Here is a 15012-nt window from a genome sequence, read left to right as displayed (position 1 = left end):
CCTTGGCATTCAGCAGAAATGCAGTAAGAACTTGAATCCCACCTAGAGGAGTACCAAGGCACACTGACTGACAATCCAAACTGGGCCTGAAAACTGACAGCATCAACTCGCAGCCATGTCAGGGGGCCTCGTTGGAAATACCCACTTGTTAGAGCTAACAGATGACTGCAGCCTAATTTAATTAATTAAATAAATTTATGTAATAAACGAATTAAATAAAATAGAAAGTTAAGGTTTTCAAATGCACTAGCCACATTTCAATAGACAATTGTAGCGCCCTCCATGCACCAACAGCAAAATATACATATTTTTCAGACAGGGTTGGGTGTGTTCAGGGTAGTATGGCCGTAGACATTTTTTTCAAGTGCAAATTAAATATTTACCAAGATAAACTATGTTTTTAGAAAAAAAATCTCAAGAAACTTAAAAGAATTCAAATTATACAAACTGAATTTTCTGACCACAATGGAATTAAACTAGAATTCAGTAACAGAAAGATATCTGTAATGTCTCCAAATAATTTTGAAATTTAAAATGTACACACACAGTCATGGACAAAAAAAAAAATATATCAGAAGAAAAACTATACTGTGACCTGAATAAAAATTAAAGTACATAACAATTTGTGGGATGCAGATAAGCAATGCTTGTAGAGAAATTTATAACATAAAAATTAGTAAAGGACTTTAATCACTAATGTATGGTACCTTGTTAAACCAGAAAATAAAAAGAAATCAAAAGAACATTATTAATAACTTTTACTTAGATGAAAGACAAGTATCTTGAAAGATACAAGCCACTAAAATCCACTCAGGGGGAAGAGATAACCTGAATAGACCTATAACTCTGAAACATCTCAAATCCATATATAAAAATCATCTGACAAAGAAAACCGCAGGTCCAGCATGCTTTACTAGCAAAACCGATTAACCATTTAAGGAAGAAGTATTACCAGTTCTACAAAAACTCATACAGAAAATTTTAAAAAGGAGGGAAAACTTCCGATTTTTTTTAAAACAACAGCATCAGCCTGACATCAAAATCACACACACAAAAAAAGAAAACTATAGAAAAATTTTCCTAATGAATAGAGATGCAAAGATCCTCAACAAAATATTAGAAAATAAAATCCAGAAATATACAAAATGGATAATTTCTCATATCTATAGTTATTATTATAAATTATAGAAGGATAGTTTAACTAGAAAAGCTATTTATTATCTTAATAGATGAAAAGATAAAATCATGACATCTCATGATTTCATTCTCCTTGGACCAGTAGGCACCTGAGACGTACTATTCTCATGAAAAGGCAGTGATGCAAGTGACCAACTGCAACTGCAGAGCATGTTTCAAGCTTTTGTTCATGTTGTTACAGAACAGAACAAGGGGGGCCTGGGACAATATACTATTATTGAAAGAAGGCCCCGGGTCCGTTATGTCTGCTGCCAGAGGAAAGACGTCTCTCAATGCCAGAGATTCGTGAAAAGGAAAGGAAATGTTTATTTAATGCTATACAGACTTAAAGTAGTGACCTAATGCCTTCATCAAAATCCCAAAGTCCCTTAAAACACCCACAAACAGACACAGTCCTTCCTTCCTTCCCCCTTTGCCCAGTCCAGAGTACCGTATCTCAGGAAAGGAAATAAAAGTCCATGGCTCAGGCAGTCCTCTGGTTCTTCCCAGTTAGTCCTCCATCTCAACTGGGAGACCTCCCTGGGTTCCCAGCACCCTCGGCTGAGTCGCCGGAATCTCTGCTAAAACCAGTTGGTGGTTCCCCTTCTAAAGCTGTGGGGGTCCCCGCTCTGTCCAGGCCTCGTGGTTCTCCCTCACAGGGCTGCGGGAAGGGGAGAGTCCCCACTCTGCCAAAGCCGCGTGGTTCTTTCTCCTAAAGCAGCACAGTTCTCTCTGGGATGCAGGAGTCTCCACTCCGTCAAAGCCACGTGGTTCTCCCTCTCTGGGATGCGGGAGTCTCCACTCTGTCAAAGCCGCGTGGTTCTCTCTCTCAGGGCTGCGGGAAGGGGAGAGTCCCCACTCTGCCAAAGCCGCATGGTTCTCTCCCAATGGCTGCCAAGTCTGGGTTTTAAATCCCCGCGGCCAATCTTCCTCTGCAGCCTCATTTCCAACTCCTCCCACACTCGGCTTCACATGCCAGAATTCATATCCTTCCAGGTTTACTGAGCTGCCATCATGAGTCTGGGCAGGTGTGGCCCCATGTCCTGGAGCCAATCTTCTCCGAGCTCCCACGAAGGCCGCTGTAGCTTGGGGATCTGCCCCCAGTCACGTCTTGGTGGGGAAGTTACTTCCATTCCCCTGGCTCAGAGATGATCACAGCTATTTAACATATCTAAGCGACCAGCCAAAGGCTATAGATATGCTAAATGACCACGCATGAGGGTAGCTGCAAGGCTGTTGCTATGCAAAACAGCTCTCTGGCCCTGCTCCATTTGTCCCTTCCCCCAACGCACACCCTGGGTGGGGGGGATGGAGACATCTTAAAATTTCCTGGACACCTTAAGTTCTGGACCCCCTTTTAAATGCCCATTTGGAGTCCCCCCTCTTGGCTGCACCCTGTAACAATGTCACAATTGCAAATGACCCATGGTCAATGCTAATCCTTGGTAAAACTAGTGTCAGTGAAATGAGAGCAGTGGAGGGATGCAAATATTTATGGAGCAGTAATGCAAACTACATAACTTACTAAATAGCTCCTTTTATAAAGCAATACCTCAGGCAGCTACCACTGTACAATGTAATAAATAAGAGGGTGAAAAGTTTTGCCATAGATAAATGGCCTTCATTGTACTTAATCATATTCACATTTTTAGTAAAAATTATTCTAACACATGAAAACAGGTGTTCAGTAAATCCTTTGTGTGTAGGTTAGTTGGATAACACCAAGTTAAAGCCTGATAGACTTGTTTTTCATCCTTGTTTTTCAGCCACTTACTAGCCAAAGTGAACCTAAGCATGTTATTTCCTCAGTTGCAAAATAATACTAAAATTTATTTTACATTTTTGTCATGAGGATTTTATATATATAATATATATATATATACACATATATATACAGTATTAATATAGTGCCTAAAAGATAAAAGATATAGTGCCTAGGTATTCCCAGAAATGATAGCTATTACAAATTAATGAAATGGATTTTGTAATTAGTATGATAAAGCAGTAAGTTAGGTCTATATACTCAAAGAAAATAAAATATTAAGACAATCTTATAGCTTTTTAAAAAAAATCCCAAATTATACCAGTAATTCTCTTCAAAGAAGGATATTGTATAAAGTCTGATTTAGGGTCTTGATTATTTTTATATTTATTCTGTAGCTAACCTTCTTTTGACTGGAATACCTATTTCCAGGAAACAAGCAAACCTGGAACTGTTCATCTTGAAACTCAGAGACCTAAAGGCTATATGCATCACAACCCTTTTACCTTCCAGTGTAAGACTATTACCTTTTGACAGGAAAAAAATAGGCTACTAACTATCATTGCTGCAATTATTACACAGGTTTTGGCTTCAGACAATGTGCTAAACTCAAAGGATTTGTTAATTTTTTTTATCCTAATCTATCTTGGAAACTGCTTTACATTAAGAGTATCTAATTGTTGTCCCCATGTCAGTTTTATACCACAGTAATAATAGAATCTATTTTGATACAATGATGGCCTAACAGCTCACAAACACAATTTAATATGACATTGTAAATAAAGAGTAAATTTAAGCTCTATTTTCCTAGATGCCAATTTCAATATTAACAACTGAGATGGTGAACAAGAACCTATCTTTACTATAGTTTGCTTATTGCAGGATGTTGTTTTCTCTTTCTGTTATTCTCTTGAATAATAAAAAATTAAATTAAAAAACTTTATATTAGGATACTCATTAAAAGGTAGAATCAAATATTTCTGAATCATTTCAGGAACTCTAAATTTCATTATTTTGTGAGTAGAAGAAAGTTTTATAAAGACTCTAAGACTATTTTGTTTTTCTGACAACATTAAAAGTATCTTCATTTTAGAAGTAACAGATTTTGACAAAACATTTTTACAAGCCATTATTATGAAAATGTCAGAAACTAAAATCTGCCTGAACACTTGGGTTACATTGAACTCAGTATATATGTTATTTCAGAGTCTAGGATTCTAAATAAAAATGTAATTTATGAGTATATATCACATTTAAATGTTTATTTTAAATCATATAAAGCTTTCCATATTAATAATATTACTTTGATTGAGGGTAGAATGGGTGATATGCAAGCATCCAAGTTCGTATCTCTTGCTATTAAACTCCACTAAAGAATTCTTATCTTTGTTGATAAATTATAATAGTTATTTTTAGTAAATACCTTCTTTTATTAAAGTGTATATTTAAATTTTTAAAATGCAGCACTCCTAACTTGAATATACATGTCCTAATATTTCTTAATTGAAAATTTCATTCCATGGAATACCTTTTGCAAGAAAGATTTATCTGCTTATGGTAAAATTGAAAAACTGATAAAGTCATGAAAGAAGTGATACACATAAATGCACTATGCACTTTCTTTTTTCTTCCAGCATTAGGATTTTTGGCTTCCTTTGTATAAGGAAAGGAATAGACAAGATGATACATTTGTTTTCTTTACAGCTGTTTTCTTCCTCCCATCTTTCCCCTTCCCATTTCAAACAGGTAGTCAAAAGCTTTTTTTCTCCTTGCAAGGCAAACAAACAAACAAAAACTGTACTTGAAGCTAACCCTTGTAATATTTTAACTTTGTCATAGAGGTTATCTATCTCAATACATTTAAGCTGGTGTGTGCAGGTGGGCAGGATAGAGATAAAACAAGTTGTGTAGATATTGAAGGTACTTGGTGAGAGCAGGAAGATGGAATGAATGTGTGCAAGTCAAGAGGAAGAGGAAGCATAAGAATGTCATCTTCCTAGGTGCCCATCAGTAAATGAATGGACAAAAAAACTATGGCACATTTACACAATGGAATTCTATGCAGCAGAAAGAAAGGAGCTCCTACCCTTTGCAACAGCATGGATGGAACTGGAAAGCATTATACTAAGTGAAATAAGCCAGGTGGTGAAAGACAAATACCATATGATCTCACCTTTAACAGGAACCTAAACAACAAAACAAACAAGCAAAATATAACCAAAGACACTGAAATAGAGAATAGGCTGACAGTGACAAGAGGAGAGAGCGGAGGGAATTTCAGGGGAAAAGGGGAAGGGTTTAAAGGAACAAATATAAAGGACACGTGGACACAAACTAGGTGAGGTGGAAATGTGAGGGAGGTGGGGAGAACTGGGGAGGTGGGCTTGGATGGGAGTAAAAGACAGAATACTGTACTGGAACAACAACTAAAAAGAATGAAAAAAAAAAAAGAAAGAAAGAATGCCATCTTCCTTGCCCAATAGGAAAACCACCACACACAGAGTATGCAACATTTTCCCCCATCTTTTTCCTTTCCCAATGTATTTACAATTAGTGATAAAAGACAAGAGAATAGACTGGGTGAGAGGAGGGAAGAAAAAGAATCTAAATTTAGAATAGATGGCCAGGACACAAATTTGCATAGCTATTTCCGATTCCAAATTTCTGAGACTTATTGTGCTCTGTAGAGTGAATGCTTAATGAAATCTCAATGCTTGTAGGTGACATAAAAAAGCAGGACCATTTCACCTAGCAATTGGTAAGAGCAAAATATCTGTTAATTTTTACTGAGATGCCTCTATAAGAAAAATACCAGGATAAATTAACACTCTTATTCCTCTAGGATCACATGCTGCTAATAATTAACCATAAACTTGAAAAATCTTTAGGTGTTATTAAGAATTATTGTTTGTTTTAGTATAACATGACAGTGGTTGATTGTAACCAAAATAGTCAGGTAAATACCTTCATTTTTCTATGATACAATATTATACCTATATAGCAAACTTCTTGTAAGCTGTGAGTTAATAGGTTAATATTAGTTTATGTGACTGATAAATTCAATAATTACATTGACTCCACCTTTAAAAACTGCAAAATATGTCTTGTTAGCTTCTTTATACATTGTTGTCATATGTTACACAGCACAGATTAAAAGATATTTGAAGAAGTTTGCCACATTGCTACTGAATAAATTTTTTATTTTGCCTAACATTAATTTTTAAATTTTGATTACTTGAGAAAGAAACATGTATGATATAATAAAGTGCATTATTGGAAACACTGTAATTTTATCAAATCCATTTTATTTTAACAAATAAAAAACATATATTGGAACCATCAGAGTTTAATATTTTCACAATATTTTAGGTTTGCACTGTTTTTTGGGATAATACTTAAATAGATTTATGTGGTGGTACATATTGCAGCAATACATAAAATGGAATATGCAGATGAATTATTATTTCTATGGAAAAGCTTACAATTATTTGATATATTCAGGCTTATATTTACATTTTAAAATAGCCATTTAAAATATGCAGATTTTGAGGATGAGTTATGCTTATATTAATCAATTATAACTACCTTATAGAAGGCTTTGTGATTTTAGAGAGTATACAGGATCTGCATTTTATAATCAAGTATTGATTTATAGAAGTATCAAAAAAACTTGCAAAACTTTTTTTGATAGAAAAAAAAAGAAATGCCAAGGTACTCCCAAAGTGTCCTCATAAAAATACATTTTCTTCATTGTACATACTGCTTTACTAAAAGAAATGTGAAAATTTCTATCTTACATAAATCATAAAAATTGCATCCCTTTGCCGCACAAATCAAGTGAATAGGTACACTGTTCAACCAGAGCCTGCACTAGAAAACACCAGCAGTCAGTCATTTTCTTCTATGGCATATTTAGCATGGACTTCTACATTCCTTATGGTGAATTTATACCCTGTTGTTAACTTTGCCCTAGACAGTAGATAATATTACAGTTTGGATGACAGTTGATAGCCATGTGGTGGAGAGAAGGGATGACTGCAACTTGAACCAGATTGCCTTAAACAGATCACTACCATAGACACAGCTGGGTCTTCACATTCTGCACCTGGTGTTGGTTGGATTGCTGAAGATCGATGCTCACAATGACAGGCAGAAGTACATCATGCATCTCCAAACCATTGTCTGGAAGAGAATGCTAGGATATAACACATTTGTTGGGTTATGCTTTGAGTTTTGCTATTGCTCTAGTTAGGAACATGCTTGATATTCCAGATGGCGAGCGTCTTTAGAGCAGGGCACTGTTGACATTTTGAGCTGGATTATTCTGTGTTGTGGGGGCTGTCCTATGTACTGTATGATGTTTGGCAGCACTCCTCGCCTTACCCAGTGGATGTATCTCCTTCCCAACTGTGACAACCATCATACCTCCAGACATTGTCAAATGGCATTGGGTGGGGACAAGGCAAAATATTGTCCTGGATTGAGAACCACTGCTTTAGAGTAGGCAATATGGCATATTTATCAATATGTATGTTTATATATGTATATGTAAATATATATATTTAAAAGAACTCCAGTCATCTTCTCAATAGCATCACATAAGGAGTCAATGAATCTTACCTGTATCAGGAATATATTATGTACTAAAAACTGAATTAAGTACCTCTACATATATTAATATATTTATTTTTTTCCAACATATGAGGTAGGATTACAGATAAGGAAATGAAGATACTGAAAAGTTAATTGACTTCTGGGGCTCAAAGTTAAATGTTTGTGACTTCAAGCAACATGTGGAAAACAAGAGAATGTTTTTTTAATTATTTTGTTTTTCAATTACAGTTGTCTGCATTTACCCTACACCAATCCCTCCCACCCCAGCCAAACCCACCTCCTTCCCTCACTCTCACCCCTCTCCCTTGGTTTTGTCCATGTGTCCTTTATAGCTGTTCCTGAAATCCTGCCACCCCATTATCCTTTCCCATCTCTCCTCTGGTTACTTTGCAATTGTTCTTAATTTCAATGTCTCTGGTTGTATTTTGCTTGCTTTTTTCTTTTGTTGATTAGGTTCCTGTTAAAGGTGAGATCGTATGGTATTTGTCCCTTACCACCTGGCTTATTTCACTTAACATAATACTCTCCATTCCATCCATGCTAATGCAAAGGGTAGGAGCTCCTTCTTTCTGTCTTCTTGTGTAGTATTCCATTGTGTAAATGTACCATAGTTTTTTGATCCATTCATTTACTGATGGGAACTTAGGTTGCTTCCAGTGCTTGGCTATTGTAAATTGTGCTACTAAGAGCATTGGGGTGCATAGGTTCTTTTGAATTAGTGTTTCAGGGTTCTTAGTGTATGATCCCAGTGGTGGAATTGCTAGGTCAAAAGGCAGATCCATTTTTAGTTTTCTGTGGAAATTCCATACTCTTTTCCACAGTGGTTGCACCAGTCTGCAACCCATTGTTGATGGGAATCAACAATGTACCAGTGTTCCCTTTTCTCCACATCCTCTTTAACACTTGTTTGTTGATTTGTTTATGATGGCCATTCTCACCAGTGTGAAGTGGTATCTCATTGTGGTTTTAATTTGCATCCCTCTGATGGCTAGTGATACTCAGCATATTTTCATATGCTTCTGGGCCCTCTGCATGTCCTCCTTGGAGAATTGTCTGTTCAAGTCTTTTGCCCATTTTGTAATTAGGTTGTTTGTCTTCCTGGAATGGAGTCCTGTGAGTTCTTTATATATTTTGGAGATCAAACCCTTCTCTGAGGTATTATTAGCAAATACGTTTTCCCATATAGTTGGTTCTCTTTTCAATTTAATGCTATTTTCTTTAACCATGTAGAACCTTTTTAATTTGATGAGGTCCTATTTGTTTATTCTTTCCTTTATGTCCCTTGCTTGGAAAACAAGAGAAATCTTATACCTGTCATATGTACTATGTATCACAAGGTGTTTAGCATCAGACTGGCCTTGTATCTACCTGTGTGGTCCTCTAGAACTGTGTCTGTGTTAGGAGTTTTGCATTTGAAGAACATTATATGCAGCATAAAATTTACTTTATTCTAAAGAATATTTGTGTTAAGAATAAAATCATAAGGATTATCTAGATTATTATAAAATAATATTTGATTCTCATATTTTTATAAATTATAAAACAACTCCATGAGGCACATTAATTATAATCATCATATTCTAAAATTTTTCCTTCTCTTCACCAAGATACATAGCCAGGCACTGGCAATGGAGGGAAACAGAGACTGGTGATGCACTCTCATCTATTGGCACTCTCTATATATAGGATAAATAAATATCTTGGTTACTCCACCATCACATTTTTCATATCTTACTAATGGGGACATAGACATAAACTTTAGAAATGTTTCATGACTAATAATACTTAATCTTGCTCTTACTTTTTAAATTTGTACTATATTTCATAATTACATGTCATTTTTTATTTTAAAAACTTTAAATAAGTCACAGAAAGATTTTATTTTAATATAATAAAAATAATTCACCCCCCAAAAAAACTACTTAGTTAAAAAATACTAGAATAGGTTTCAATAAAGAGAAGTTTAGAAATATGCCTAGAATTGCTATTCTCTCTTTTTTATTTTATTTGTATTGTTGATACTATTACAGGTGTCCTCAATTTCCCCACCTTTTCCCATCTCCCCCCAGCCCTCACCCAGCATTCTCTCTGGCATCACCACACTGTCATCTGTGTGTATAGGTTATGTATATTTGTTTTGTGTCTAATTGCTTCACCTTTTTCACCCAGTTCCCAACACTTCATCCTTTCTGACAGTTGTCAGCCTGTCCTCTGTATCAATGAGTCGGTTTCTATTTTAATTGTTAGTTTATTTTGGTCACTAGATTCCAAAGATAAGTGAAACAATATGGTACTTGTCTTCCTCTGACTGGCTTATTTCACTTAGCATAATAATCTCCAGGTCTATCCATGCTGTCACAAATGGTAAGATTTCCTTTTTTATGGCCAAGTAGTATTCCATTGTGTGAATGTATATATTCTTTCAAATTAGTGTTTCCTAGATATAATCTCAGAAGTGGGATTGTTGGGTTATAAGACAGTTTCATTTTTGAGGAAACTCCATATTGTTTCCACAGTGGTTGTAACAATCTGCATTCCCACCAACAGTGTATGAGGCTAGAATTACTGTTATTGTGTAATATATCTTAGAAATTTTAAAAGCAATATGGCAGCTAAAAGATAAAAGTTTATCAATAACCTACAAAAAGTTCTCACACAATTTAAGAAAAGACAACTAAATATGACATGATACTTAGCAGTAAATAAAAAATTCAAATGGACAAATACACATGGAAACATGCTCAAATACAATGTTAAGATAAATCAAACTAAGTTCAAATAGATATTTTTTACCCATTTAATTGGCAATATTAAAAACTGTAGGGGAAAGTATGTTCTTATGCATTATTGATGAAAATGTAAAGTTTGCAGCTATTTTGAAACACAATTTAACTATTAAAATGAAAATATGAGTTTTGCTGCAGTAATCAGAAAATTTAACATGGCAGTGGCAGAACAAAAGGACCATCCATCTCACATAAAATAAGCCTAGAAATGCCGTCCGGTTAGGAAGTTCCGTGGTCATCAGGGTCCTGTTTGCAGCTGCTGTACTTAGCCCACAGCTGACACCTCCTCACTCAGGAAGAATTCACATTTGCACTCTAATCAGTATGTGAAAGAAAAGACATTAAAGGGCTCATTGACTCCATTTAAGGACCTTTTTTTAGAAATTTTAGTCATATAGGCACTATTAGTTATAAGAAATAAATAGCTCAGCTGAAATTTTAAAGAGTATATTGCTAAGGTGAACGTGGATGTTAGGAGATGGTGCACCCATAATCTTTCATAGGGCAAAAGAAGAATAATTGTATACAAAGGTATGTGCCCTAATAGTAGGGCAAAGGTATTTGCTGTAGCATTGTTTATAGCAGGGGAAAAGGCAACACAATAAATGTCAGTTAATAGGGGACTATGAAATAACTTTGGGTATGTTTACATCGTGTTATACTATGCAGTCATAGAAATGTATTAATTAAATGTATACAGATGCCTTAGAAATATTTCTATAAATTATTGCTAAGTATGAAAACAATTGAGAAGCAGAATACCTGACCTATAGCTATTATTATCTTGTAGTGATGATCAAATTCATACATGATTCAAAGGCACTTTGAACCTGTGGCCTGCCAAAAAAAAACCTCAAGGACTCTTTGTGAAACACCCATGGTATAAAATTATAGGTTCTGGATTGACATGCTCAACAGATATTCTCATTTCTTTAGTATGTGGCCTATGCTTCACAGACTGGAAATCTAAATATTACATTTCCCCGACTCCATTACATCTGGAGTTCTGAATGTGACTTAGGATCACCAGTCAGAAGCATTCCTGGGAAACTAGAATTCAGACACGAAGTGAGTGGGAAGAAAAGCAGAGAGTGAGGAACCATTTTCCTGGTGTGGAGCAGGGCAGTCAACTATGGCCTAGAGCAGGCAGGTGAGTGTCAGACCTCTACTCAGCATGGAGCACCTTCTTTGTCACAGAAGTGTTAGTTCCTTTGACTACCCAGTGTGTCCTGGTAAATAGTTTCTGCATGCTTATACAGAAATCTATTTTATCAGCTAGCCTGATTTTTCTTGATGTCATTCCATACTCATCAATAAATCTTTCTACTTAAATCAACAAAAATAGATTTTCTTAGAAAGTGAACCCTATCCAGTGTTGCACATGTGCTATTTTAACCTAAAAAGATCAGAAAATATTTTGGTATCCCTGTAGTTCTCAAAAATGTGAAATATGCTGGCTAAATATACACTCTTAAAATTTACAATTTAGCTAAAATGACTGAGTCAATTCAAAGCATGATAGATTAGAAACTATGCAACAAGAATCATTTAATTTCTATAAAACTATAATGCTATGTTATCACTGGACTAATTCCTAGTCTCTCCCTCTTATTTTCTTACCTTTAGCAATCAAAAGGTATAAGGTTTTACACATTCCTCAATTCCCTTTTATTGGTCAAGTATATAGTTATTTATATCTTATGAAGTCTAGCAAAATAGTCTTATCTAGGGAGAAAATACAGATCCAAAATGCTGCCTAATATGTTTATTATTCCACCCACCCATTGGCCCATTGCTACCTTGTCACATGGATAATAAAACATATTATTCATATTTATCAGTATATGATAATAAATTCTTTTAAAAAATGACTTACCACCAATATAGAGACCCCAGACAACTGAGGGCCAGGTCAGTTTAATTAACATTAGAAAAATGTGTTTCAATAGCACATCCCCTCATTAACTGAAGAATTATTAAAGTATAAATTGGCAGTTTTGTAACTGATGAAGAGGATGACATTATTAAAATTCTGCCTTGAGCTAGATAAGTATAGCCCACAGCATCCATGCTTTTGAGTTGTTACATGTCTATAATTTTCTGCTATGTATCTAGTATTTATGCCATGTGGGGAAGAGGTAAGGGAGAAAGGCAGGGCTGGGAAGACAAAAAGGAGTTAACCTGTATGCTATCAGCCACTGGACAAGTCTGTGTTCTCTTAGAAATACTGGATTCAGGATTATTGCCAGTGAAGTTCATTGAGTTTAACTAGAATAAAACATAATAGCAGTGTAATTTTCTTAATTTCCTGTATGACTTTCCTTCCATGCACTACATTTCTATCCCTCATTTCTTTTGTCTCATTTCATGTCTTCTATTATAGCGGCTTTAATATGCTTACTCCCCAATCTTTTACTGGCCTTGCTTCAAATCACTTACTGTAGGTAATTAGCTTTAGTGTGTCACAGCCTGTGTTATCGCTTCCCGTTCTGCTCACAGCAGAGTCTTTTATGTGTTCTCCTCTTCCTTGAGAATGTAAAAGAGTCAGGACAAAATCAATGTCTGCTCAGAACTGTGTGGTTTAGTTTTTTTTAATAATTTCAAGCAGCTAATTGCTCTGCTTCATTTTCTTGATTAAAAAACACAAATCCAGTGGCAGAAACAGTTTAATTAAAAAAAAACAAACAAATGAAGTCAACGTAACATTAAAGAGAGGAAGGGGCCTCCACATAACTGAGTCAAATACAAAACCAAATCTGAGGCAACTACAAGAATAGGCAGTATAAAATATTCTTAGAGACTTCCGGCAGTTTTAAACCAGCTCATTGCCCAAACCAATGCTGAGCAAAATAATTGTTATAATAATAACAACAAATACATGTGCTAGCACATTTTTTTTAAACTGGGAGCAATCTATCAAGAAATGTTTGTCATATAGCATTTTTGTTTTAAAATTTGAAAATCAGTGGTCCAAATGGAGACATGTGAAAATTCTGGCATTTTGGTGTACTAATGGAATCTCCCCCCAAAAATATGTAGGGAACAGAAAAGGAGGTTAGCAAACCCTGAGAATATTCACTAGCATTCACAAATATAGAGCATGATACACTGAGGGATGCAGCTTTCATGCAGAAAAGGTGATGAAGGAAACCATCACAGTGGAATTTCAGTTGTAGCAGGAAAAAGTTCTAGGAGATAGCACTGTCCACACTGTTTCTCCAGACTGAAAAATAAGTGGAAGTAGTAAAATCATCATAGGCCTGTCTAGGTCATTGTTCTCAATGATACACACATAATATCAGACTCTGTACAGGACCAGAGTGTCGTGGATCCCGGCTCCTGGGGTCCACAGCGTTGTGGATAAGATATGAGACAAATTCACATGGACTACCAAATCCCATGAAGGAAAAGGGACAGTGTGGCTTCTCTCTCAAGAGGAGAAAAGCCTTGGAGCTCCTAGGCCACTCTCTCAAGAGGAGAGCACCTGGACTATTGCCTTGATAAGCTTTTATTGGGTTCAATTTGTAAAGGAATATAGGGTGTATACATAAAGCTCATCAATCATTGTCAGGCAGAAATTATTAAACAATAGACAATATTCTAAGAACTCTGAGGGCTTATTCTGAGTCAGGGTCAGGTAGTTAAAGGCTCATAAAACTTTGGGAAACAAACTTACTTCCTGCTTGGACCCTTATCATTTAAATTGAGGATATTAGCAAAGTAGGTTTCATAGGATTTTATGCATTCTTTCTTAGGACTGATCACCTTAGGGAACCTGCCCTTCCCAGCACAGGGCGTCACCCACCTCCAGCATTGTTTCAAGCTTAAGGCTTAAAGTCAGGCAAGGGAAGTAGGGCAGCCAAGACATTAGGAGACTTCTTGCAAACAGAATGAGGACTCAGGCTATGTTAAAGCCAAAGAGTGAGAGTTTATCACCCCCTTTTTCTGTAGCCCCCCAAGTCCTTCCCTGAGGGCCCCTTCATGGCCATGCTTGTTAGGTGGTCCCTCTTTTGAGGAATCTTACCTGCCATTGGCTAACCAGTCATCTGCTTGGGGCCAAGCAGGGTGAAGAGAAAGGGAACAGAGTTTATGCCCCTACCAGGAAGACACGCTTTGTCTGCTAAGTGGCTAACGGTCCCAAAGTCCTTTACTCAGCTTTAGCCTTAGGGATTACAGCTTCCAAAACCAGGCAGGGCAGTTCCCAACAGCAGAGTACTGAGGTGAGAGTGGAGAAGTACACTGAGAGACTAGAGTTACTTGTCCTTCAGCCACTTCTCCATAGAAATCCTCCTTGCTTTTCCCTCTGCTGAATAGGGGAGTGGTATCAGCTTTTGGGAAAGACCATCCAATGAAGTAGATCAGATCATAAGAGCTTTGGGCTTCAAAACCAAAGCTCACACCAAAGAACTAAAATATATTTCAGATTTCTGAAAACATTCCCATCACCCCCTAGGCCCAATACTAACCCTTTACTTTCCTTCTCAAGATCATTGATGAGCAGATTATTCTTGTCATTCTGGTCTTTGCTCAAATGGTACATAATAAAATAGACTTCTGGTTATCCAACGTAACTCATATCACCTGCACCTAGAACACTGCCTAGGATACAGTCAGCACTTGAGAAACATTTATTGAAGGAATAAAAAAGAACAAGAGAGACAAAAAACATTCACC

The sequence above is a fragment of the Phyllostomus hastatus genome, unplaced genomic scaffold (assembly GCF_019186645.2).
Source record: "Phyllostomus hastatus isolate PE091 unplaced genomic scaffold, TTU_PhHast_1.1 phas_contig_58, whole genome shotgun sequence".
Taxonomy (NCBI): Eukaryota; Metazoa; Chordata; class Mammalia; order Chiroptera; family Phyllostomidae; genus Phyllostomus; species Phyllostomus hastatus.
Note: the sequence above shows the minus strand (reverse complement) of the source record.